This window comes from Staurois parvus, unplaced genomic scaffold, assembly GCF_062004578.1.
Source record: "Staurois parvus isolate SC_StPar_1 unplaced genomic scaffold, SC_StPar_1.0 ptg000708l, whole genome shotgun sequence".
NCBI lineage: Eukaryota > Metazoa > Chordata > Amphibia > Anura > Ranidae > Staurois > Staurois parvus.
In genome coordinates, this window is record NW_028318504.1 from 7,181,154 (window position 1) to 7,204,422 (window position 23,269).

Below are 23,269 nucleotides of genomic sequence, written 5' to 3' on the forward strand. Positions count from 1 at the left end.
CCTTCTGGCAGTACTAGGGTCGCTGGTTCAAATCTCAACCACGGCACCACCTGCCTGGAGTTTGCATGTTCTCCCTGTGCCTACACTGGTTTCCTCCCACATTCCAAAGACATGCAGGTAGGTTAATTGGATCCTGTCTAAATTGGCCCTAGTATGTGTTTGAATGTAGATTAGGGACTTTAGATTGTACGCCCCTTGAAGGTTAGGGACTGATGTGAATGTAAAATATATATTATTATTATTATACAGTGTTTATATAGCGCCAAAAAGTTTGCTCAGCGCTGTACAATATAGTGGGGGACAGTACATGAGACAATACAGTAACAAAACAATATACGAGAGGTTCGAGGGCCCTGCTCTTTCGAGCTTAGAATCTAGGAATCTATATATGTAAAGCACTGCGTAAATTGACGGCGCTATATACCGTATTTTCCGGCGTATAAGACGACTTTTCAACCCATGAAAATCTTCTAAAAAGTCGGGGGTCGTCTTATACGCCGGTATACAGCGAGCTGGTGTCAGGGTGGCACTTTTTTGAGGGGCAGCGGCGCCCCCCCCTCCTCCTCCAACGGACACTAAGTACAGGGGTGGGCAGAGGGGCTGCTGTACCTTACCTGGCTCCGGTCCCGGTCCCACGACGATCCGGTCCAGGAAGCGCGGCTGCTCCTTCTTTCAGTTTGGCCGCTCGATGGTCGCTCGGCTCCGCCTCCTTACCGGCGATTGGGCGCCAGCACTGGAAAGGCACACAGGCGACCAATCACCTGCGAGGAGTTCGGAGCCGAGCGGCCCCGCGAAAATCAAGCGGCCAAACTAAAAGAAGGAGCAGCCGCTCCTCTCCCCCACTGGCACTAACGATGGGGCACTATTCCTCCTCCACACTGACACCAACGATGAGGCACTGTTCCTCCCCCCCTGATACCAACGATGGGGCACTGTTCCTCCCCACTGACACCAACTATGGGGCACTATTCCTCCTCCCCACTGACACCAATGATGGGGCACTATTCTCCCCACTGATACCAATGATGGGGCGCTATTCCTCCCACTGACACCAATGATGGGGCACTATTCCTCCCACTGACACTAATGATGGGACACTATTCCTCCCACTGACACCAATAATGGGGAACTATTCCTCCCACTGACACTAATGATGGGACACTATTCCTCCCACTGACACCAATGATGGGGCACTATTCCTCCCACTGACACTAATGATGGGACACTATTCCTCCCACTGACACCAATGATGGGGCACTATTCTCCCCACTGATACCAATGATGGGGCACTATTCCTCCCACTGACACCAATGATGGGGTGCTATTCCTCCCACTGACACCAATGATGGAGCACTATTCCTCCCACTGACACTAATGATGGGACACTATTCCTCCCACTGACACCAATGATGGGGCACGATTCTTCCCACTGACACCAATGATGGGGCACTATTCCTCCCACTGACTAATGATGGGGCACTATTCCTCCCACTGACACTAATGATGGGACACTATTCCTCACACACTGACACTAATGATGGGGCACCATCATTGGTGTCAGTGGGAGGAATAGTGTCCCATCATTGGTATCAGTGGGAGGAATAGTGCCCCATCATTGGTGTCAGTGGATGAAATAGTGCCCCATCATTGGTGTCAGTGGGAGGAGTATTGCCTCATCATTGGTGTCAGTGGGAGGAATAGTGTCCCATCATTGGTGTCAGTGGGAGGAATAGTGCTCCATCATTGGAATACCATACTGAAATAGCATACCATATTGAAATCAAATCTGATGGTTTTTTATTTGGTGTGCGTTGGAAGAGGGGTAGTCTTATACGGCGAGTATAGCTCAAACCCTATATTTTAACAGGAAAAGTAAGGGGTCATCTTATACGCCGGCAAATACGGTAAGTACCTGAAATAAATAAATAAAGTATGCATGAATAAATTCCTGATTTTTTTACCGTATACAACTATGGTAAAACGCTTGAAAAAGCTCCATCTTTTGTCATTGTTTATCACCTTATACCAATGAGTTAACCTCACATCAACTGATGAGTCCTTAATCTCCGATCTGGTTACTTTTCCTTAGTTTAAAGCCTCATGTACTAGACACTTCTAAACTCCTTTCTCCTGGCAGGAGAAAAGCAGAGTTAAAAACAGGCCTAAAGCCATATTTTTCAAATGCATATAGGCATGTTAATACACTTTTAGGCATATCAAGGAATTGGGCGGTCATTCATTTCATTGGCCAGAATATTGATTTATCTTGGTCATTAAAATGAGTGATCACTAAAGCGCTAAAAGCTCTCCTGAATGCAACTTTGGTGCATTCAGATTTCTTCACCTAAACACCCCTAACTCTAAATGCTTGTAAACACCTAAAACTCAAATGCCTGTAAAACACACATTTGACAGCTGTAGTGTGCATGTGGACTTAATTGTTGCCATCAGTCTCTTGCAGGGAGGAGGAAGCATTTTTATCCTCTTCCCCAGTGATCAGACTGCAGAGAGATTTACATTATTGGGTCCTGGAGAATGCCTGAACAAAGGTGGCTCCATCCTTCTGAAGACTTCCCCTGTCATAAACACAGGCTTTCTTCCACCAACTATGGGATTATGTAGCTAGAACAGCATGTTTCTAAAACTTTCACACCTCCTATTGTGTTCTTGGACAATCAACATCAACTCATTCCATGGTGATTGGATTAAGTCAGGGGTCACCAAACTTTCTTCAGGAAGGACAACGTTACTGCCTTTCAGACTTTAGAGGGATAGGACTGTGATCAGTGGGAGTAAACATTGCCACATCTTTGGTATTGGGGGAGGAATATTACCTCATCATTGGTGTCAGTGGGTGGAATAGTGCCCCATTATCAGTGTCAGTGGGAGGAACAGTGCCCCATCATTGGTATCATCAGTGGGAGGAATAGTACCCCATTATCAGTGTCAGTGGGAGGAACAGTGCACCATCATTGGTGTCATCAGTGGGAGGAATAGTACCCCATCCTTGGTGTTTGAGGAAGGACTGTTGCTCCATTGTTGTATCAGTGGGAGGAATAGTGCCCATCATTGGTGTAAATAGGAAGAACATTGCCCCATCATTGGTGTCATCAGTGGGAGGAATAGTAATCCATCATTGGGGTCAATAGGATAACCAGTGCCCCATCATTATTGTCAATGGGAAGAACAGTGCCCCATCATTGGTGTCATCCGTGGGAGGAATAGTGTCCCATCATTGTTGTCAATAGGAGAACCAGTGCCCCATAATTGGTGTCAATGAGAAGAACAGTGTCCCATCATTGGTATCAGTGGGAGGAATAGTGCCCCATCATTGGTGTCAATGGGAGGAACAGTGCCCCATCATTGGTGTTAATGGGAGGAACAGTGCCCCATCATTGGTGTCAATGGGAGGAACAGTGCCCCATCATTGGTGTCAATGGGAGGAAGAGTGCCCTATTATTGGTGTCAATGGGAGGAACAGTGCACCATTATTTATGTCAATAGGGGAACAGTGTCCCATCATGGTGTCAGTGGGAGGAACAGTGCCCCATCATTGGTGCCAGTGAGAGGAATAGTGCCCCATCATTGGTGTCAGTGAGAGGAATAGTGCCCCATCATTGGTGTCAGTGGGAGGAATAGTGCCCCATCATTGGTGTCAGTGAGAGGAATAGTGCCCCATCATTTGTGTCAATGGGAGGAACAGTGCCCCATCATTGGTGTCAATGGGAAGAACAGTGTCCCATCATTGGTGTCAGTGGGAGGAATCATGCCCAATTGTTGGTGCCAGTGGCAGGTATAATGCCTCAAGGGCCAGATAAAGGCAATCAAAGGGCTACATGTGGCCCTGCATGGGGCACAGTCTGGAGACCACTGGATTAAGGTGTCTCAAAGTGTGAAAAAAAATGCTAGGGTATCTTCCCAATACGCAATGGAACGGAAGAAGTGGCTTGTTAAGCTATGAAGAATCTTCAACATTACAGAACAAGTCCAGCTACTAGTCTAACTGCTGCTAGCTACTTTGAAGGATCTTAAATCCAGTTGTTGTCCATTACTTTGGAATTGTTCATATGACCAAACAGATGTCGCCTTTGCAATAGCCTAGAATTTGCAAACATGCCTAAACAATTGTGGTTTAAATATACACAATAAATTATGTTGAATTGTTTAACATAGAATACATTTGTTTTAAAAGTGTACAATGAAAATTCATAGTCAGATGAGAAGAGATGTCACTGATATGTCACTGATATGTCACTGATATGTCACTGTGTCTTCATTCCAGCTGTGAGAAATGGAACTCTAATTAGAGAGTTTGCTAAGTATTTTTTCTTCAGTGAAAGTGCTATTAATTTGGGGCTTCTAGAAGCTGAAGGCATTAAAATCGGAATATGGTGTAATGTCAGTATACTTGACAAAAGCATACTTTTGTCTTCTTTCCTTTATGAAGAAAATATAATAGTGAAGATTAATAATGGTGTAAATTGCAAAGTATGAAACTGAACTCTGGATTTCCTTCGAGTGATACTAAACACACACTGTTCAGTTTACATGATCCCTTCTCTTTCTGTATTTGAATGATGGCACTGTAATTATTTTAATAAAAAAATAATCTAAGTACCTTTTTTCCTAATCGATATACAGCTGTCACATGACCCAGCTCTTTCCCAGTCTCTCTGCAGGGAAACAGTGGCAGGAGGAGTTTCCAGTCCTCTGCCGCTGGCCATATGTTCAAAATATAAACAAAAACAGCATTTGGAATACAGAGCAAAAATATATAATTAATATCAATACACTTTTCTAAATTATCATACAAATATATATTTGAAATCAAATATTTATTCTTTTTGGCAAAAACACAGTGTGGGTGGATTTCTGCCAGTCACAAGTTTTGTTGCTCCCCTCCAGCCTGTGTCTTAGAGCAGTGTTTCTCAACGTTTTTTAGTCAAGGCACCCTTTAAAATCATGGACAGTCTTGAGGCACCCCCTTCTAAAATGTAAAAAACTATTCTCACAGTTTTATATAACGCAGCAACATCCACACATGTAGGACACCCAACATTAGAGGTGATTTATTCTTCCAAAACAAATACACTTTTGCTCCCTGGTACTGACTAGTATTCCAATGTTTCTCTTCTCCCTCAGTTTTTCCCCATCACTGAGCTAATGTGACCCCAGCACTGATGGAGAGGGGCAGGGGAGGGGAAAACTAGGATGCTGTACAGGCAGCTGACATCCTCCTTATAAACTGATGATGTCATTGGTTGTCAGCATGCAGGGGGCTAGAAGGTCATAATGGTGCACAATAAACACCTGTGGCTTTGTGTAATTAAAAAGCAGCCTTGCTCCACCCACTGGCTTTTATACAAGTTATTGGCAATTTTTAGACATTTTGCCAAGGCACCCCTGAAGAAACCTCAAGGAACCCCAGGGTGCCTGGGCACCATGGTTGAGAAAGGCTGTCTTAGAATAACAGGGAGCTGAAACCTCCATCAATCAAGATGCAAAACCTCACCCCTCCTATTGTGTTTAGCAGTTAGTGAGCATGGAGGAGGGCTGTCATTTACCACTGTGTACTTTACTTACACTGTGCCTCTATAGTCATATGGGCTGCTCATATGTGATAGGGAGGAAATGCTCAGGATAGCAATACACCGAAAACTGAGCATGTGCACTAACTGCCAACACTGCTCTGCAAAATCCCCAACTGCAGTGGGGACATGGACAAGAGGGTGAGACAGAGAACAGCAGGATCAACCAGGTGTTTTGCAGATTACAAAAAACAAATCCCATAGTGAATGAGTGAGTATGAACAACATGTAATACAGCATTTATTGATAGTTTTTATGATGTGGGTTTAACCTCCCTGGCGGTATTCCCGAGTGTAGTTCGGGGTAAAATTTCAGTACCAAGAGCGGTAACCCTGAGCTACACTCGGGCTTACCATGCGGCGCTGCATAGGGAGTCCCTGCAGCACTTACCTTGTCCTTCGCTCCCGCAATGTGTCCCCTGTAGCGTCCCCGGCCATCTCCTCTGGCCGATGCCGGCATCCGGCTTCTGTGTTCCGGTCCCTGTGACGTCGGGACGTACGGGCGGCAAGTTTGAAATTTTAAAAAAATTTCATTTTTTAAAAAATGATTATTATATAGTAAAACATTGCTGTTTCAAACCATTTCACATATATTTTGTCCCTACTGCTTTGTCCTGTCCCCTGCCTGCATTTTGACTGTTCTTTCTGCCTGGAAACTGAGAAAAGTCCATGGCGTCCAAAAAGCGTCCCTTTATGTCAAAAGCGGTTTTAGACCGGCTAGAGAACAGCGATAGTAAATCAGAACCACTTGCAGAATTGAGTGATAATGATTCGTGGGGAAATTCGTCATCAGACACTGAAAACGTTTTTGCGACTTTGCTCAGAGATGTGCGAATTTGACTGTGTATTTCAAATTTCAGTGTTTTTGGTTTGATTATATTATTGAATTAAATATATTATTATTATATTATAATTTTTTATGATTATTTATTAAATTATAATTTATGATTTCGTGTTTCAAGTTTTATCGTATCCGGGATGTTTACTAGACTCTTGTTCGGACAGATTTCAGTGAGTTATTCCTAAAAATTACAGCCTACAATAAAAAACTACATATTTCCATGCAAAAAAATGGTACCGCTTTCAGCACAAAAAATCGGAAAGAATCATACCGCCAGGGAGGTTAATGACACTTTAATTAATATTATTACCTCTGTGCTCATTGGCATCTACGTTGTGGAACCTACTGTATATGGTAAAGTATAAATGGTAAAGACATGTTTAGTAATGGACTGAATATAATTTTAGAAATAATCTCCCAAAATATGAAATAAATATACTGTAAGGTATAGTCCTTTAGCAAGGCTGTATTTGACATGGTAATTTCCTTTGTCCATGCTAAGAAATCTGCCATCAGTCAATCCTTCTGCATTTGGTGATTGGTTGCTGGGGCATCTGAAGCTAAATGATTGGAGGCTGGAGGGATTATAACTTGTTCCTTATGGCTGAGTATTTCTTGTGGCTCTAGGGGGTAGGGAAAACAGGAAGGTGTGTTTAGCCTACCTATTGTCTTGGACCTGGTTATGGCTCTGCCTTACACCACCTGTCCTGTTGTTTCCCCAAGATTGATGACAGGGTGTGACATGCCACTATAGTGACGTCGGCTCCGGGAGGAAGTCCTGACCAGCTGAAGAACTGGATCTTGTGGTGAGCTAGAGCTGAAGAGCTGGAACTCATGCCGGATGTCTTCACAGGGCTTGCACAAGCAGGAGGCAGGAACGTGGTCAGGCAGACGGAAGTTGTCAGCGGAGGTATAGGTTCTGGAGATAAGGGCGTAAACCGGAGCCAGACCAAGGTCAGTATGACATGAGCAGGGAATGAGCCTAAACATAGCAAGATGCAGAAACAAGGTCAGGTACCAAAAGGATCAAAATCAAGAGTGGTCAAAAGGGAAAATCAGGCATAGCACAGCAACTAGCATAGTCTGGTCAGGGGTCACAGAGCTGATGGCCACTCAGCAATGATCTTGAGTCTTGCAGTGCTTTAACCACTTCCAGACCGGACACTTTTACCCCCTTCCTGTCCAGGGCAATTTTCAGCTTTCAGTGCTATCACACTTTGAATGACAATTGCCATTGTCATGCAATACTGTACCCATATGAATTTTTTACCATTTTTTGAGACAGATAAAGCTTTATTTTGGTGGTATTTATTCACCGCTGGGATTTTTATTTTTTTTTGCTATGTAAATTAAAAAGTCCAAAAATTTTGAAAAAAAGTGTTTTTTTTTATAAAATTTTGCAAATAAATAATATTTCATCATAAATCTTGGTCAAAATTTATTCCATTTTTTTTTAGCAAAAAAAAAAATCCAAATTAGTTTATAACCAAAAATTATAATTTTTAAACATTTTTTTTTACATTTTTTTTTATTTTTTTATATTATTATGTTTTTATTTTTATTTTCTTTTTAGATACTGTCACCCTAGCAGTACAGTGTCACCATGGTGACACTGTACTACTTGTAGGGGGTGATGAATATATATATTTTTTTTTTTACACTGATTGCTTTTACACCCATATAGGATGTAAAAGCAATCATTTCTCTTTCTCTCTGTGTGCATTCTTGCAGTCATTAAGAAGTACTGAGTGAGCTGTGATTGGTCACAGCTTGTCACATGGTACAAGGCTGTTGTGAATAGCCTTGTACCATGTGACCTCTGTGATCAGTCACAGATTTCACACGTAGTAAGCAATGATGTGACAAGTGACATCTTGCTTACTACTTTGCATGTGATCACTGATTGGCCAATCAGTGATCACATGATCGGGACCTCGTTCAGAGGTCCCGTCCAACGATTGGTGTTTCACTGTGTCCGGAGGACACAGCGGGCACCAGATCGCGGTGCTGTGCGCTCCCAGGGAGAGCACAGCTAGAAAAGGTGGGTGCCGTTTATGAACGGCAACCCGCCCCTAGACTGCCACCGCCCTGCCGTTTATAAACAGCAGGCAGACGGCAAGTGGTTAAACAGGCCACTAGGCACCAAAAGTCCATTCAAAGTGCATGTGCATGCTCCTTAGTATAATCAAACCTTGATTCTGTGCACAGGCCTGCAGTAGACATGTGCACGGCATTTAGTTACAAATCAAAATCTGGATGAAATTTTTGTTATTCAGAGATTTGGATGTATCCAGATTTCCGAATCACAATAGAATGAATTTCAACAAATTAAACTTAGAAATTAGAACATTAATTTGAATTCAAATTAAAAAATGTATCCAAATTTGAAATTGTAACATATTACAATAAATACGAAAAAGTATAAAAGTGAAATAAGATGATGATTTTTTTTCTTAGGCTGCTTTATGGAATAGAATAGAAATAAGATGGTGATTTTTTTTTTTTAGGCTGCTTCATAGAATCGGAAATTAGAAAATTAATTTGAAGTCAAATTATTCTGCTTATCATTCTGCCTTACTTGGATATGCCCATTATATATGTGTATCACTCACTTGTGCCTTTATAAGGGTTGCATTGATTCCATTACTTGGATTCTATTGGAGCTCAGTGTCTCCCTTTAATAATAATTATTTTTTACCCGCATTGCCTGCCAGGATTATGGGTTAATTCCTTTAATATGGTGACTAATTCAGCCAATTTTGCATAGCGTTATATAGTATATACCTGATGGTACAATTTTTTGACATACCTCCTGCTGGTGGTGTGACCAATGTGTTGGTGCTGCAAATACATTAGACAGGTAATTTGTCATTGTCTATGCAGCACATCTATATTAAGACTGGTCTTGATGTGGTTTATATGTGGTTTTAGGTCTGAGTGTACTATCTCATACTGAGGTGATGGTGAACCGGGGTAATTACCCTATCGTCTAAATATCTTTGTTCAATAAAGTCAATTTTTGGAAATTATTCTGAGTATCGTATTCTGTCAAAAATGTAGCCACTTTTCTGTGAATGTCTTTTTCACAACACTTTTTTCTTTGTATGCATCTCATGGGGCCCCCTACTGACCCTGGGCCCTCGGGCAGTGCCCGAGTTTCCAAATGGTCAGTCCGCCCCTGTCCAGGGAATATCCGATTGCCTCTCGGGGGATCAGGAAGGAATTTCTTTCCCCTGCAGGAGCAAATTGGATCATGCTTTGCTTTTTTTTTTTGCCTTCCTCTGAATCAACTGTGGGTGTAGGATTATAACTTTTTATTTTTAAGGGTTGAACTGGATGGACTTTTGTCTTTTTTCAGCCAGACTAACTATGTAACTATGCATTAAAAAAAAAATGCACTGGAAAGCGCCAAAAACGTGCATACAAAAACACGTCCCGAACGCATCTGGACTGCATTTCTATAGTGTGAACCGGCCCTAAAGATTTTTTTTTTCTTATTCACCCAGAGCTGGGTTTTGAGGTTGGGAGTAGAAGAGGGCAGTACAGTGGCTAAATGGTTAGCACTTCCACCTGGCAGTACTAGGGTCGTTGGTTTAAATCCCAGCCACAGCACCTTCTGCCTGGAGTTTGCATGTTCTCCCTGTGCCTGCGTGGGTTTCCCCCGGGTACTCTGGTTTCCTCCCACACTCCAAAGACATGCTGGTAGGTTAATTGGCTCCTGCCTAAATTGGCCCTGGTATGTGAATGTATGAATGTGAGTTAGGGACCTTAGATCGTACACCCCTTGAGGGTTAGGGACTGATGTGAATGTACAATATATATATGTAAAGCGCTGCGTAAATTGACGGCGCTATATAAGTACTTGAAATAAATTTAAAAAATAAATAAATATCAGGGTGACACCATGTGCTAGGGATGGGTGATGTTTGGGGGAACAGATTGTCATTTAGTGCCATAAGCCCTGCACCAAAAATAACATATTGAGTTGTTTTCCTGTTTTCTTCATTCAGACATCCTTCGTTGTTTCCCCCATTCTTTAAAAACAATTAACTAGACAATTTGACTGAAGATGTGTGACTTTAATCATAGGGCTATTAACCTTAACAATGTCAATGTATTCTCACTATCACATTCAGCTAGATGATGGCCCAAGGTAATAGTTAGAGGAACATTTTACAATGAGAGACATGTTAATGGTTTATTTAGCTGTAAATGCGGTGTGAAAGATTTAGGTGGAAAGCAGCGCACAGTGTAATGCGTGAAAAAAAAAAAAGAAGGCAATGGACAGCTTCAAAAAAAAGAAAATCTCTAATTGGATCAGGAGACGTACTAATTATCCAGATACCATCACATCAAATTACTGTATAGTGAAATTGGTAACAGCATCACTGAGCCAGAGGCAAACAAGTATTGTGATTGCAGAGAATGACATCTCACAGCCTCTCTGTGTATTCAATGGAAGTTTCTAGAAAACAACGTGGCACCCATAGCAGGGGCGGACTGACAACTCATGGGGCCCCTGGGCAATAGGGGATCATGGGGCCCCTGTGTCCTTGCCCAAACTCAAAAAAAGCCTATGAAAAAGGTACCAGGGGCATCTCATGGGGCCCCCTACTGACCCGGGCCCTCGGGAGGTGCCCGAGTTTCCAAATGGTCAGTCCGCCCCTGGGTACTGTGTACTTCTTTTCACGCTGCAAGATTACATTCACCTTTGACAACTAGTGGTTGAGCTTCTGCTAGGGTAGGAGAAATGAACCTCACAGATTTTCATGGCAGTGCCTCCATTGCAATCGGAAGATGTAGCAGTGACAATGGCACTCTCAACCTAACCCTGTGCAGATATTTTTCAATAGACATGTGCGTTTCGTACCAGGGGCATCTCATGGGGCCCCCTACTGACCCCGGGCCTTCGGGCAGCGCCCAAGTTTCCAAATGGTCAGTCCGCCCCTGACCCATAGCCATTCACACTGTTATAGGGTGCATTGTAAAAGTAAACATTTGATTACAACTTGTAAAGTGTATGACAGAAAAGAAAGAAATAATAAATAAATAGAAGAAAAATAAATATAAAAAAAAATTACTTCTCTGCAATGCATGCATATTTTGCCATGTTTTAGTCCCTGTTCACACCCAGGGGCGGACTGACAACTCATGGGGCCCCTGGGCAATAGGGGATCATGGGGCCCCTGTGTCCTCACCCACACTCAAACCACACCCAAAAAAAGCCTATGAAAGTTACTAGGAGCATCTCATGGGGCCCCCTATTGACCCCGGGCCCTCGGGCACTGCCCGAGTTCCCAAATAGTCAGTCCGCCCCTGTTCTCTCCTGCATTGCGGTTCAGCTGCTGCCTGACAATGCACAACAAATCGTATTATACGGGGTTAACACTTATGTCTGCTTCTGTGCAACTTGGCAAAGGGTGTTGGTGAAGTTCCTAAAGGTGGGAATACACAATTATAAAATCAACTGATCGGTCATCCGACGACCGAGAGGTGTTCGTTTGTTGGTCGAAATCGTGGCCCACATTAACCAATCTAAAAAAATCGTTCGTCGGGCAATACGTAGTGTTGACGTCAAGTGGAAGTGATGCGGTGTGCGTGTGACCTTGTAGCCACGCCCTTCCGGTCAGAACGAGCGATATACACAACAATTACCAGCAATGAGTATAATATCGTTTATTACATGACCTATATACATAAAATATAATCTGCTGAATTCTGGTTTCATTATCTCATTAGGCCAATCTACTTTTAACATTTGGATTTTTTGTTAGTGTTTATGAAGATTCCCTGGACATAAACATCCGGGTCATCTTCTGTTTCCGCTCATGCGTGATAGAGCTTGATAGATTTTTTTCGTACAACCGTCATACCACCGCATAGAAAATCGGTCGTCCGTGAAATGACAACATTTTTCACTGTTGTTCAACCGGATTTTTTTGTTCACAATATCGTTATCGGTTAAAACATACAGCTCATCAACGAAGAGAAAATTGTTCGATCAGCGGTTCCACAAAATTTTTCGGATGATTTTTTTATCGTGTGTACGAGGCATTACTTGATGGCATCATCCACCAGTTCACTACAAATGGGGTCCTCAACCCCTAGGCCATGGACCGGTGCCAGTCCATGGCCTACTGGGGACTGGGCCTTACAGTGGGGATTTGGCAAGCCAGCACAACCTGAACTTCCAAGCCTCCAACCACCAGAGGGCACCTGCCCCCCTTCTCACAGGACTACTCTCTTTCCTCTCTGTGGTCACAAAGAAAGAGAAAGGGAGGGAGTAGAGCCGGGCCAGGGATAGGATCTCATAGAGCACTGGTGAGATCCAGGCTGCAACCCCATCCCAATGAGGTTTAAAGCTCTACCCTCCACACCCCCTCTCCCCCCAAGATGATAGGTTGCCATTTTAAAGCATTCACGATCATTTTAGCTGAGCAGCCTATCATTTTCTGCACTTTTTTATATGTTTTCCCCTCTCCAATCAACTTTTTAATCAAGGTACGCTGTTCTTCTGAACAATGTCTGGAACGACCCATTTTCCTCAGAATTTCAGAGAGAAATGCACTGTAACCAGCATGTACAACATTTGCTGCCTTCCTTCCTTAAATAAGGGCAATAATTGCCACCTGTTTTTCAAAGAATGAATGACCTCACTAATAGAACTCCACACTGCTATTATGTTGAACATGCCCCTTTCAATTAGTGATTCAATGACACAGAATCAGCAGCATGCATGTCATGACTGAACACAACTGTATATTTACGTGATTTTGCGCACCCCTGCCGCCCTGTAGCAGTATTTCTGCTATAAGGTGGCGCAGAAACGGTTAAAGGGTTAACTGTGTGCCTAGTAATGTATTAAGTGTTTACTGTGTGTTGCTTTTACCAAGTACATAGGATGTTACTGTAGTCTTTTGAATCTTTTGAAGTGTTAGAACATAATGACTTTCTCAAAGCCTAGTACACACGTTCAGAAAATCGTACAAAAAATACCGCTTTCAAAGCGATTGTGCAATAGTCTGATCGTTAGTACATCGTTAGCTTTCATCCAAAACTATTAGAAGAAACAAGCACGAAACGTTTTCTTGTACAATAGCAGACCATACGATTTTTGCTTAATCAGTGCCATTTTTGTCCCAAAATACAATACAATACAATACAATACATTACATCACTTTTGAATTTTTTTTCTGTCAAGAGTTTTCATAACTTTAAAACCTCTTCACTTTTGATATGAATCTAGCATGCAAAAAAAAAATACAGATGATCATTCGTCCAACATTGTCATCATGTGTATGGGGTTTAAGACCCGTCTCTATCAAGGCCTGACTCACAGTGTCCCCACATATCAGGTGTCCCCCATCACAGTGTCCCCATACATCAGGTGTCCCCATCACAGTATCATCATACATCCCTATGCATCAGGTTTACCCATCACAGTGTCCCCATGCATCTGGTTTCCCCATATATCAGGTGCCCCCCATCGCAGTGTCCCCATACATCAGATGTCCCCATCACAGTGTCCCCGTATATCAGATGTCCCCATCACAATGTCCCCATATATCAGGTGTACCCCATCACAGTGTCCCCATACATCAGGTGTCCCCATCACAGTATCATCATACATCAGGCATCCCTATACATCAGGTTTACCCATCACAGTGTCCCCATACATCAGGTGTCCCCATCACAGTATCATCATACATCAGGCATCCCTATACATCAGGTTTACCCATCACAGTGTCCCCATACATCAGGTGTACCCCATCACAGTGTCCCCATACATCAGGTGTCCCCATAAATCAGTTGTCCTCCATCACAGTGTCCTCATACATCAGTTGTCCCCTATCCCTGTGTTCCCATACATCAGCTGTCCCCCATCACAGTGCCCCCATACATCAGTTGTCACCTATCACAGTGTCCTCATACATCAGATGTCCCCATCACAATGTCTGCATATATATGGCGTACCCCATCACAGTGTCCTCATACATCAGTTGTCCCCTATCACAGTGTTCCCATATATCAGATGTCCCCCATCACAGTGCCCCCATACATCATTTGTCACCTATCACAGTGTCCTCATACATGAGGTGTTCCCATACATCAGTTGTCACCTATCACAGTGTCCTCATACATCAAATGTCCCCATACATCAGATGTCCCCCATCACAGTGTTCCCATATATCAGTTGTCCCTTATAACAGTGCCCCCATACATCATTTGTCACCTATCACAGTGTCCTCATACATGAGGTGTTCCCATACATAAGATGTCCCCCATCACAATGTCCTCATAAATCAGTTGTCCCCCATCACAGTGTCCTCATACATCAGTTGTCCCCTATCACAGTGTTCCCATATATTAGTTGTCCCCCATCACAATGTCCCCATATATCATTTGTCACCTATCACAGTGTCCTCATACATGAGGTGTTCCCATACATCAGATGTCCCCCATCACAGTGTCCCCATATATCATTTGTCACCTATCACAGTGTCCTCATACATGAGGTGTTCCCAAACATCAGATGTCCCCCATCACAATGTCCCCATATATCATTTGTCACCTATCACAGTGTCCTCATACATGAGGTGTCCCCATAAATCAGTTGTCCCCCATCACAGTGTCCCCATACATCAGAGTTGTGCGCCCCCCCACCCCACCTGCAATGATGTCAGCTCCTCCTTTCTCTCCTGTGCTGAGTGCTGTGTATACAATAGTAATCTGATACAATTCAATACAACAGAACATGCACACGGTCGCAGTAGAGCTCCTGCTGCTTTTCCCTGGACTCTGCACAGAGCTCGGGGGAACATTTCATCCCGTGTCCTGTCCTTCGTTTTCCTGCAGTGATCCTGTAGCTGTAGTAGACAGGGAACATCACAGCGACTGATCCTGGGACAAAAGCAGGCAGACCTTTCCACTTAGCACTCCATTTGTGCATTTATTTGCATTACGCGCATTTTCATTTTTTGCAGTGCCTTGTCTCAGTATGTACAGAACAGGAGCAGGTAAGAAGCAGTAAAAGATGTTTACTAATATCCTGACAACAAACATAAGTTTTTTTTTCAATTCTCGAATGCAATGAGATTTCACTTGAAAGGACTTTTAGTGAACCTGTCCTTTAATAACAGGCTGGAGGCTCAGCGTCACATGTGGGTGTTACCTAGAGGGGTCTACATGCAGATCTAGTCTGTCCAGGAACCTCCACTGTCCCAGACTGAAATCCACCCATCAAGGCAGTCTAATATTTGCAGAAAACTCCTCCCAAGAGTCAGCCTACTACTTGCATCAGGACTGAAGACTTTGGAGAGGAGTACTGAGGCTTGGTGCTTTGATGTGTTCAGGAAGGTATGTGCAGCACCCTACAAGCCCCTCCTACCAGCCGTGATCTGCCTGCATTGCATTAAGAACCATAGAGACCCAGTGATGAAATCACTTATCCTGCCAGCCCTCCTACTAGCAATGATCTTTCTGTATTGCAATAAAAACCACAGAGACCCAGTGATGACATCACTCTCCCAGCCAGCCTGACAGCCCTCCACCAGCAATGATCTGACCGTTCTGCATTAAGAACCACAGAGACCCAGTGATGACTTCACTCACCCTGGCAGCCCCTCCTACCACCATTGATCTGCCTGTATTTCATTAAGAACCACAGAGATCCAGTGATGACATCACTCACCCTGCCAGCCCCTCCCACCAATCTTAGTCTGCCTGCATTTAATTAAGAACCACAGAGACCCATAGAAGACATCACTTACTCTGCCAACCTTACAGTCCTCCCCCCCAGCAATAATCTGCTTGTATTGTGTTAACAACCACAGAGACCTAGTGATGACATCATTCACCCTGCCAGCCCCTCCTACCAGCAATGATCTGCCTGTTTTGCATTAAGAACCACAGAGACCCAGTGATGACATCACTCACCCTGCCAGCCCTCCCACCAGCAGTGATCTGCCTGTTTTGCATTAATCTCCCTAACGGTATTCCCGAGTGTAGCTCGGGGTAAAGTTTCAGTACCAAAAGCGGTAACCCCGAGCTACACTCGGGCTTACCATGCGGCGCTGCATAGGGAGTCCCTGCAGCACTTACCTTGTCCTTCGCTTCCGCGATGTGTCCCCTGCAGCGTCCCCAGCCATCTCCTCCGGCCGATGCCGGCATCCGGCTTCTGTGTCCCGGTCTCTGTGACGTCGGGACGTATGGGCGGCGGCGGGAAATTTGATAATTTAAAAAAAATGTCATTTTTTTCAAAATGATTTTACATAGTAAAACATTGCTGTTTCAACCCATTTCACATACATTTTGTCCCGAGTGCTCTGTCCTGTCCCGTCTGCATTTTGATTGTTCTTTCTGCCTGGAAACTTAGAAATGTCCATGGCGTCCAAAAAGTGTCCCTTTAGGTCAAAAGCGGGTTTAGATCAGCTAGAGAACAGCGATAGTAAATCAGAACCACTTGCAGAATTGAGTGATAATGATTTGTGGGGGAAATTCATCATCAGACACTGAAAACGATTCTGCGACTTTGCTCAGCAATGTGCGAACTTGGCGCTATATTTCAAATTTCAGTGTTTTTGGTTTGATTATATTATTGAATTAAATGTATGATTTAGAATCTTGTTCAGACAGATTTCAGTGAGTTATTCCTAAAAATTACAGCCTACAATAAAAAAACTACATATTTCCATGCAAAATAATGGTACCGCTTTCAGCACCAAAAATATGAAATAATCATACTGCCAGGGAGGTTAAGAACCACAGAGACCCAGTGATGACATCACTTACCCTGCCAGACCAGTGGTGTATTTAGGTTTTGTGCTGCCCTAAGCAACACAAAAATCAGCCACCCCCACCCACGGAGAGACCCTGACACTGACCAGCACCACCCCAAACCCCTCACAGAGACAGCCTGACATTGACCAACAACAACCCTGCCCCCCCACCTGAGAGAGCCTTCCACTACCACCACCCCCAATACATTGGCCACCCCCCTTCCCCCATCGAGAGAGAGAAAGACACTCACCTTCACAGCCCCAGACATACCTAGGAACAAGAGTTGGGCTGTGCATACACCATCAAGCAGCATGTAGCCTCTCTAGGATCCCACCTGGTTCACATGCCACGTGTCCCTTCTTCTGTCCCTTCTTCTGGGGGAGTGGAGCTGCCCCCCTGAAAAATGCCCCCCTAGGTAAATGCCTTGTTTGCCTTGTGGTAAATATGCCCCTGTGCCAGCCCTTCCCACCACCATTGATCTTCCTGTATTGCATAAAGAACCACATAGACCCAGTGATGACATCACTCACCCTGCCAGACCCTCCCACCAGTCATAATCTGCCTGCATTGCATTAGGAACCACAGAAGCCCAGTGAACACAATACTCACCCTGAAAGCCTGCCTGCCAACCACAGGGACCAAGTGATGACATCACTAGGTCTAAAATAAGGCATGTAATACAATGTCATCTTATAAGCATCATGGGCGTCTGGGCAAAGTAATGCATTGGGGCCCTACCAGGCTTCATCAGGATACCCCATCACAATGCCTATATACTGTACATCAGATGTCCTCCATAACAGTGTCTCCATAAATCAGGTATCCCCACACATCAGGTGCCAACAATCAGTGTCCCCATACATCAGATGCCCCCCATCACAGTGTCCTCATACATCAGATTACCCCCATCACAGTGTCCCCATACATCAGGTGTCCCTATACATCAGATGCCCCCCATCACAGTGTCCTCATACATCAGATGCCCCCCATCACAGTGTCCCTATAAATCAGGTGTCCCCATACATCAGATGTCCCTTTACATCAGGTATCCCCATGTATCAGGTGCCCACCATCACAGTGTCCCCATAAATCAGATGGCCCCCATCACAGTGTCCTCATACATCAGGTGTCCCCATAAATCAGATGTCCCCCATCATAGTGTCCCCATATATCAGGTGTGCCCCATCACAGTGTCTCTATACATCAGGTGTTCCCATAAATCAGATGTCCCCCATCACACTGTCTATATATATCCGATGTTCCCATCACAATGTCCCCATACATCAGATGTCCTCATCACAGTGTCCCCATATATCAGATGTTCCCATCACAATGTCCCCATACATTAGATGCCCCATCACAGTGTCCCCATATATCAGATGTTCCCATCACAATGTCCCCATACATTAGATGCCCCATCACAGTGTCCCCATATATCAGATGTTCCCATCAAAATGTCCCCATACATTATATGCCCCATCACAGTGTCCCCATATATCAGATATTCCCATAAATCAGATGTCCCCATACATCAAATGTCCCCATCACAATGTCCCTATACATCAGATGTCCTCATCACAGTGTCCCCATACACCAGGTGTCCCCATACATCAAGTGTACCCCATCACAGTGTCCCCTTACATCAGAATTGTGCCCCTCCACCTGCAATGAAGTCAGTTCCTCCTTTCTCTCCTGTGCTGAGTCTGAGATGAATTCTCAGTCTCAGTGCAGCTCTCTTCTGCCCCCTGCAGGAGGGAGGAGTAAGCCGAATCCTCTTGCAGAAGCTGGCCACTTCTCATTGGATCACTGCTGTCGAAGAAGAGTGTCATCAGTGGGCAAATCGCCAGTGAACTCCCCAACACAGTCAACAGGTCCTGGTCGTGATCATGGGACCTCATGTACCTGGGGCCCCTGGGAACTGTCCAGGTGTGCCCATTCATTAAGATTGTCCCGATGTAATATAATAATGGAATGCAAAGGTTTTACTAAAACATTTAATTATGTTGATGATGGGGGAAAGGCGTAATATCAGCATATTAAATTTCATTTTTGGAATTTAGCTGGTGAATATTGTTCTGACGGAAGCTAACCTTTAAAGAAATTAAAAATTCCATACAAAAAAAAACTGGAGTTCTGAATTTCATTTAATTAAATTAACTCTCAAAGCCAAAAAGTTAAACCTCAAAGTGACAGAGTTGTCAGCAGAACTGGAGTCAAGTATTCACAAGGGCTCGGAAGGTCATGTAAATCACCCGAGTCTGTTAAAGTCTGACTTTTCATCAGCTGCTGGGACACCAGGTGTCACCGCCACGGCGAAACAAAGGGATACCGCTACATGAACAGCATGGCTGCCGTGCTGGATATCTATATTTTATAACCTGCATGACAGGGCAAGGACTGCAGCAAAAGATCATGTTCCTTCACTGTCACTGGATGGAAATGCTTTCAGAAATGCTCGTTGGCTACAGCGTTTTAATGTTCACCGTCATGAAGTGGAAAAGTTCTCCATTTTGTTTGTATGAAATACTTATAAATTTAAAGGTATATCCCACTCAGGACTTAAAAATGACATTTAATGTGGATACATTGCCTACAAATGCCAAATTACATTTTCTTGAGTTATAACCAGGGGCAGACTGACCATTTGGAAACTCGGGCAGTGCCCGAGGGCCCGGGGTCAGTAGGGGGCCCCATGAGATGCCCCTGGTACCTTTTTCATAGGCTTTTTGAGTTTGGGCAAGGACACAGGGGCCCCATGATCCCCTATTGCCCGGGGGCCCCATGAGTTGTCAGTCCGCCCCTGGTTATAACATAATAGCAGGGCATTTTTCAGAGTGGTATGCAATTCCAGCACCTTCAGCACTGAATGTACAGTATGTACTGGCAAGGGTGCTTGGGCATCAGGGGCGGACTAACAACTCATGGGGCCCCCGGGCAATAGGGAATCATGGGGCCCCTGTGTCCTTGCCCAAACTCAAAAAAGCCTATGAAAAAGGCACCTGGGGCATCTCATGGGGCCCCCTACTGACCCCGGGCCCTCGGGCAGTGCCCAAGTTTCCAAATAGTCAGTCCAGCCATGTTGGGCATAATAAAGGATCTATTGATTGTGGATGCTGGCGGGGGTCTATTGTCACTGGGGGGTGCAGTGTGGTTGGGGATGACTATGGCTACTGGTAGGAGATCTAATATTGCTGGGAAGGGGGGGTGTTATATCTTGATGAGGGAGTCCATTGTTGCTAGGTAGGATCTACTGTTGCAGAGGGGGTCTGTTATTGCTGGCTGCTGGGGGATCTACTATTGCTGGTGGGGGTCTATTATTGTTGGAGAAAGAAAGCCCAGTCTGTTTAATTACCCAATATGGGGCACAATGGCACCCAGTTCTCAGGTTCTCCAAAAACTCTGGGGAATTCTGACAAATAACCCTGAACTGTCAAAAATTGTTGGACTCCTACCAAATATGGTAGCACGCAGGGGCGGACTGACAACTCATGGGGCCCCCGGGCAATAGGGGATCATGGGGCCCCTGTGTTCTTGCCCAAACTCAAAAAAGCTTATGAAAAAGGTACCTGGTAGCACGTTGGGCCCGCAACTTAGGTGGCATTCTAACACAATCAGAATTTGAAAAAAAAAAAAAACCTTCTTCAGCTTTGCATATGGGAGCTCCATAATGGGCATGGTACTGACACAGCTCCAGATGATCCACATTGGCTCACAATTGATATGATCCAGAAATATTTAGACAGAGTAAAGGTGAATAAAGCACCTGGACTGGATGGCATACACCCACGGGTCCTTAAAGAATTGAGCTCTGTCATTTCAAAGCCATTGTTTCTCATTTCTAGGGACTCTTTAATGACTGGCATAGTACCACTGGATTGGCGTAAGGCCAATGTGGTGCCAATATTTAAAAAGGGGTCAAAATTATTACCAGGTAATTATAGACCTATTAGTTTAACTTCTATAGTTGGGAAGATACTGCAGAGTTTTGCCCTCCTGAGGATTTACCCCCATTCCTGACCAGGCCATTTTTTGCTATACGGCGCTGCATTACTTTAACTGACAATTGCACAGTCATGTAACGCTGCACTGAAATGAAGTTTACTTTTTTCCCACTAATTGAGCTTTCTTTTGGTGGCATTTGTGCGTTTTTTTTTTTTGCGCTATAAAAAAAAGACCAACAATTTTAGAAAAAAAAAATATCTTTGACTTTTTGCTATTAAACATGTCCAGTAAAAAATAAAAAACATCAAATTTCATCATAAATTTAGGCCAGAATGTATTCTGCTCCATGTCTTTGCTAAAACAAAATCCCAATACGTGTAATTTAATTGGTTTACGTGAACGTTATAGCGTTTACAAATGGCGGTATAGGTACTGGAATTTTTTTTTTTTGACTAGTAATGGCGGAGGTCAGCAACTTATAGCGGGACTGCGGTGGACATTCTGACACTGGGGGGAACTGACTTGGTGTCACTGAAATCCCCAGTGACACCAATACAGTGATCAGTGCTAATAAATAGCACAGACACTACTAATGGCACTGGGCAGGAACGGGTTAACATCTGGGGTGATCAAAGGGTTAACTGTGTTTTACATAGGGGGCAGTGTGTGTGGGCTTCACTGTAAGCATACTGCTGTGGATGGCTGTGCACAGCCATCCACAACAGTGTGCCTGAGTTGACAGGGAAGAGGACTGTTAGTAAAAAAAAGCAGTTCTCCTCCCCGTCGGAGGTGCTCAGCAATCACCAGGCGCCAGCGGGTAATCACCGGCCGGGACCAGGAGATTGACAGCCGCGAATGGCAGCGGAGGTAGGGCATGTGCCTGGCTCGTGCTTGTCCCCTACCCAGAAACACAAAATCACGTATATATACATGATTTTGCGCACCCCTGCCACCCTGTAGCAGTATATCTGCTATAGGGCGGTCAGGAAGCGGTTAATAAAAGACCACATAGATGAGTTCTTGCTGGAAAAAAATATTTTACGTAATAGACAGCATGGATTCATGAAAGAAGTTGTCAAACAAAGCCTTGGACAGAGGGGTGACGGTGGACGTGGTATACTTGGACAGAGGGGTGGCGGTGGACCTGGTATACTTGGACAGAGGGGTGGCTGTGGATGTGGTATACTTGGACAGAGGGGTGGCGGTGGACCTGGTATACTTGGACAGAGGGGTGGCGGTGGACCTGGTATACTTGGACAGAGGGGTGGCTGTGGATGTGGTATACTTGGACAGAGGGGTGGCGGTGGACGTGGTATACTTGGACAGAGGGGTGGCGGTGGATGTGGTATACTTGGACAGAGGGGTGGCGGTGGACGTGGTATACTTGGACAGAGGGGTGGCGGTGGATGTGGTATACTTGGATTTTACAAAAGCATTTGACACAGTTCCCAACACACAGCTAATGTATAAGGTAAAGTCTACAGGCTTGGAAAAATCCATAAATGGATAGAAAACTGGCTAAAAGATTGTATTCAAGAGTAGTGATTAATGATTCATACTCTGAATGGTCTAGGGTTGTCAGTGGTGTACCCCAAGGTTCAGTGTTGGGACCCTTACTTTTAATATATTTATAAACTATATAGGGTCTGGGATTAAAAATCCCATTTCAGTCTTTGCAGATGACACCAAGCTGTGCAGTAGAATAACGTCCTTACAGGATGTCTCCAACTTACAAGCCGACCTCAATGCACTGTTTAATTGGACAACTATGTGGCAAATGAGGTTTAATGTTGATAAATGTAAGGTTCTGCACTTGGGGGCTAAGAATATGCATGCATCATACATACTAGGGGGGGTACAACTGAAGGAATCAATGGTGGAGAAGGATCTGGGAGTTCTTGTAGATCACAAGCTTAATAATGGCATGCAATGCCAAGGTGCGGGTTCTAAAGCGAGCAAAATCCTCTCTTGTATTAAAAGAGGTATATTATTATTATTATTATTATACAGGATTTATATAGCGCCAACAGTTTGCTCAGCGCTTTACACTATAAAGGAGACAGTACAATTACAATACATTTCAGTACAGAAGGAATAGGAGGGCCCGGCTCGTGGAGCTT